Below are 5758 nucleotides of genomic sequence, written 5' to 3' on the forward strand. Positions count from 1 at the left end.
GTTCATTACTACATGCATGGGAGACCAATGAACCTTTCTTTCTCCTCCGATGTTTGTCTAGTGCTAGGTTTTGCCAAACCCGAGGCTTATCCAGGGCAAAAACGAATTGATTAGTTCTCATAAGGTGTTGCTTTGTTTGTTTATACAGATCTGAAAAGCTGAATATTAATCTTGCGCGCTCAACATATATAAGCCAATTATAAAATGATCAAGCTTTCATCAGACAAACAGAAAATTTATCTAAGCCTGGCATGATAGATCTAGAATATTATAAACACAGAATTAACTGCAGTTTGTTTTGTTGCATGATCGATAGATAGAGCCATAGAGGATAGAGCTAGGCACATGTAAATCAAAACCAGTCTCATCTTTCTTTTCTTTCTCTCGGGTGGATCCAAATATCCCATTAGATATTCTCCTCTACGATTGTTTAATTCTTTGGTGACCACAGAAACCATTTATAGTGGAGGGCGTGGGAACGTGATTCAGGTCAGAACATCTCACACCAAAAATCTGGAAAAATTTAACTTGTAATTTATGTTTCGTAGTGACCTTAGCTTTGTTATGTACACTGAATCTCTACGTTTGACGCCATTCTTTTGACCAATCGTTAATCATCAACTACAGAAGAACCAAAACTCCAAAAGAGCAGAAGTCATGTTTACCAGTAAGAAGAGTACCAAAGCAATCAAAATTGTGAAGGAGAAATCCCTTGGCTACATGAAAAATAGGTACCACATTTTCTTTTCATATGCTAGCTTCAACTAGGCTTTAGTGTATACGTGCGATATTGGTGGTTGGATAAATATTGTGCCAGCTTACTTCGGTGGCATTTTTATGTATTGGATCTTCCGTCGTTCAATCAACATGATCCGAAAGCATTAACTCAAGTTTATTTACTCCCAAAATACCTAGAAACCCACAAAACTTGTGTTTTTTATTTTATAGGCATTTTATATTTATAAAAAGATTTTGAATATTACTTTTCCTTTTTTTAATTTTTATTTTTTAGTAAGAAAAATTTTATTCACACACTCCTAAATATTAAATAGTAAATACATATACCTTGTTTTATATATCTAACATCAAAAAGTTTAAGTATATTAAATTATCAAAAGAGATCTATATTAATTAGATAATATTATTGAAAACTTGAAATACACTACATCTCACTTTAATGTTTTTTTCTCTCTATATAAATGAAGTTTCAAACTTAAAACTTGACAATAAGCATATTTTTTTAACCGAATTAATAGAGGATTAATCATGGTCTCATAGGCAAAAGCTTAATGATTCATAATAATGGATTCTCCCATACAGATGAAGGTTTTTGGTTGGCTTCGACCATGCCAATACTTAGAATGGTACTGTCTATCCTGCAAAGAAGTGGTGTAATACCCCGAAATTTAAGATGCTAGTTTCTTTTATTTTTATTCGGTTGACTTTTTGGCTGACTTTTAAGAGGCCAAAAGTTGACTTTATTTTTCGTAAGTTATCTTCGAAAACTTCCTTCATGAAAGTTGTAGAGTTTATCGATACGAGTTCGTAGACATGCGGCACGCCTAAAACGGATGTCGTATGAAGAAGTTATGTTTAGAGGAAGTTTGTTTTCGGGTTTGAAAAGAGTATAAGTAGAAAAATGTGTGTGGGATGTTTTTGGGAACCCTAAAAATAAGTCTCTTCCCTCTCTTTTCTCTCTTCTCTCTCTTCTCCCCCTTCCTTTCCCGAGCTCTCCCGAGAGCATAACTTCCGCTAGAGCTAGCTCTGCCGTCCGGCCACCAATCGGACAGCCGCCAGTCCCGTTCAACTCCCACAGGTGCCCTCTTCAAGGCTAGGCAGCTGCTGCTCGGTGTGGGACGCCGGAAACAGTGCTTTCGGCCGGAAAAGGGGGCTGCTGTGCAACCAGTCTGAACCGCCGTATACGACGGCGACGAGGGGCATCCTTAGGTGAGTCTTGATCCTCTCCTCCTCCTAGTAGTGTCTAGGCATAGATTGAAGCAAGTTTTTGAGGTTTTGAAGCCGGATTTGCAGGTTTTGTAATGAAATTTCTGGTCACGGTTTGGGGCAATTTTCGGTCGGTTCCGGCCAATTTTGGTCGAAGTCTCAAGTATGAAAGTTGTTCCCCTTGCTTCAAGCTTCAACTTTGTTGTTGAGAGTTTTCTCAAAATAAGAAGTTCATGGAGGCGCGTGGGGCCCACTCGCCTTCGCCGCCGCCTGTGGCGGCGCGTCCGGCAATTTTTGTGGCTTAGGTTGCGGTGTTAGCTAGCTCTTGTTGTTGTGAGCTTGTTGAGATGTAGAATTCCTAGGTTGTGAGCAAGGTTTGCATGATAGGACTTTAAGTTTATTATTAGGTTTGGTTGAGGGTTGAGTTAGGATTTGAGGATTAGAGGCAGCCATTTTGAGTCTCTAAGTTCGACAATTTTGGAAAGTTGTCCTCCCTTGAGCTAAGAGTTAGTTGAGGGTATTGTGATAACCTATAGTATTTTAGTTACTAAGGTTTTAATTGTGTGTTTTTAGGTGATTTGTGAGGTGTTGTTTTGGCTTGCTCTTGTTGTTGTGGAAATTGCAGCGGGCTTATTAGGTGAGTAAAATCTCACCAAGGTCCACTTGTGACCTTTTTATATTTGGATGTTGATTATGATGATAATTGTGATGTTGGTTTTGATATCCATTATGATGGCGATTTTGAATGATGAGGATGATGATGGTGATAATTATTGTGTTGTTGATAATGGTTATTTGGATGTTGATTATGATGATGATTGTGATGTTGGTTTTGATATTCATTATGATGGTGATTTTGAATGATGAGGATGATGATGGTGATAATTATTGTGTTGTTGATAATGGTTATTATGATGTTGATAGTGATGATGATAAGGTTTTTGTTGATGAAATGATGATGATTATTGTTGATGATTTTAACTTAAAATATTTTATTTCTTTTGGTTGTTTTAAAATAAATGAGCTTGATCGTCAACGGCTCATAGGTAAGATAAAACAAGTTTTCTAAGTATATGATTATTTTTAAGGTTCATAAAATTATAGTATTTTTGGTTGTTGATAAGTTATTCTTGTGGGAATAACCATGTCTTGTGCATATAAATATATCTATGTGGAAGGATATAATTTTTATGATGTGTTTTTTGTGTTGTTGATGATGTTGAATTAAAGAATATGCTATTGTTTGTTTTAAAAAAAAATAAATGAGCTTGATCGCCAACGGCTCTTAGGTGAGATAAAACAAGTAGATAGTCAAACTGGGTTCCAAGCCCTTAATCGGGTGATTGGTTGCGGTTATGATGATTCTACTCTTTTTGAGAATTGTTGTGTAAATAGTCAAACTGGGTTCCAAGCCTTTAATCGGGTGATTGGTTACGGTTATGACGCTATTATTATTTTATGATGTGATATTTGACAGTCAAACTGGGTTCCAAGCCTTTGGCCGGGTGATTGGTTACGGTCAGGAATAGAGCTCTAGTCCGTCTGTCGGTGTAGGTCATGGGAGATACCTTATGGTATCTAGGACCCATGGGTGCACAAAATTGTTGTTGTAGGTCATGAGAGGTATTTATTTATATCTGGGACTCATGGGTACATGTTATTTGTTTGTGAAGGTGTTGAAAATGTGGTTTTAACTTTGTTCTTAATTGTTGTCATTTAACTTGTTTTGAGTATCTCCTGAACTATGCTTAATGCAGGAGATTCTTCAATTCTTATTTGTGTGATTTTTTAATGGAATTCCTGAACTTCATTATTTGCAGGATTCTCTTATGATTGATTGTTTTGTAAATTGTTATGTTTTCTTAATTTCTTTCTTTAAATTTTTATTGTTGAGGTAATTCCTGAACTAAGTTCTAAGCAGGAATTCCGGTTTTATTTCCGGTTTTATTTTGTGTGTTGTTGGGTTGAGATATATTTTGGGAGTTACTCATACGGGCTTTTTAGCTTACCGGGTTTGTTGTTTACAACCCAGTGCACCAATTCATGGTGTAGGGGTTAGACCTGCAGGTGATGATCAGCAGGGTTGAAGCGGTGGCTTAGGAGCTGGGTTTTAGACAATGTACAATTATTTGTATATTTTGTTATTTTGTCTTTAAGCTCTTGTGAGTGACGTTATTGTTACTAGACTTTTGAAGTTGATGTAATTAAGGAGATATAATGTTTAACTCAGTTATTGCGTTTGTTGACATTTACATTTCCAGTGTTTGTTTTTAGTTTGATAGTTGTTGAGCAGGTTTTGGGACATTAAGATTTTAAGATATATCATGCCCAAATTTTTGAAAATTTATCCTTAAAAAATTGGGGTGTGACAAGTGGAGTATCCATGCTTAAGGTTTTCAAGCAGAAGAGACTGGTGATCTAGTTTGGCATCTGTTTTGCAATGGTATAAAACATGTTTGGGTGCAAAACGTCCAAAATAATGACTTTGTCAAAGGATTTTACATATATTGATCAATCATGGTGGAGCAGTTTGAATGATCTTGAGTTTGCAAAGAAAAAATAGTTTTATCGCTGTTTAGCAAAGAGAGAGAAAACTTTTATTTTCTTTCCAAGTCGAGATGACATAAAAAAGGAATAAATGTGTATTTAGAAAATATATATGGTAGTATCGGTATATTTTAAATAAAGGTAATCTAGGAAGTTTAAAGATGTGTATTTAGTTAAATGTTAATTTTTTTTTTAAGTTATTTGGTGATATATTAAGTGTAAGATGTGTGTTTAGTATTTTTTTTTTGTATCAAAAGGTCATTCCATTAAAATCAGAGCAAGCGGGACAAAGACGATGTACCCCAGTGGGGTCGTTAGAAAACATTGTCTTGCAGAATTGCAAATCCTATACTAGCTAAAGCATAAGCTTTGAAATCCTAAGTACACCCACCTTGTTGTAACGATTAAGCACGATTTTACAAGTAAACTAGGATCCGCAGAAAACTATCAAATACTCTACGAATGCAAACTAATTTACCTGGACCAAACTAAAATTAAATTAGTGGCCCTGCATCCACTAAGGCCCATTCAAGAGAAACCCTAGTTGATCCAAAACAAGCCTAATCGAGCCCAAATGCTAGAGGAGACATGAATGATGCCCTAGCAGCCACCACCCCTCCGCCGTCGGCGCTCATGATGGCATAAATACCCACGGGTGTGGGTATTTGTGTGTACCCATTGTCTATGGGTAAAAAAATTCGTGTAATTTTAGCATGAAAATACCCATGGGTATATGGGTAATGGGTATTGAAATACCCATGTGGGTATGGGTATACCCACAGGTAACCACACCCGTATAGACTGAAAATGAGAATTGAAAATCTAAACCCGTCTTCTCACATTCGAACTCCAGCTTAACGAAAACCACCTCGATCTCAATAACCTGACCCTCTCAATTTCTCACCACCTGAGCCTCTCACCATCATCAAAACACCATCACCAGCATCTCGCAAGCTCCTCAGTTCGAGTTGGGAGAGTTGGATCTCGATTTGAGTTGACTCAGTTCGATTAGAGCATCTAGGTTCCAATTCTCACTCAGTTCAATCCTTCACTGGCATAGGCGCAGCGCTCGTCTTCTCCTAACCCACCGAGTACTGCCTTCTAGATAACGTTGGTCTTTGGGCTCCTACCAATACCCTAATTCCTCTCTTTTACTTTTGGTCCACAATCTCTTGATTATTGATTATTGATTGTGGTTGATGTTTGCACAGAGAGAGAGAGAGAGAGAGAGAGAGAGAGAGAGAGAGAGAGAGAGAGAGAGAGAGAG

The sequence above is a fragment of the Fragaria vesca genome, linkage group LG4 (assembly GCF_000184155.1).
Source record: "Fragaria vesca subsp. vesca linkage group LG4, FraVesHawaii_1.0, whole genome shotgun sequence".
In the NCBI taxonomy this organism is placed as follows: domain Eukaryota; kingdom Viridiplantae; phylum Streptophyta; class Magnoliopsida; order Rosales; family Rosaceae; genus Fragaria; species Fragaria vesca.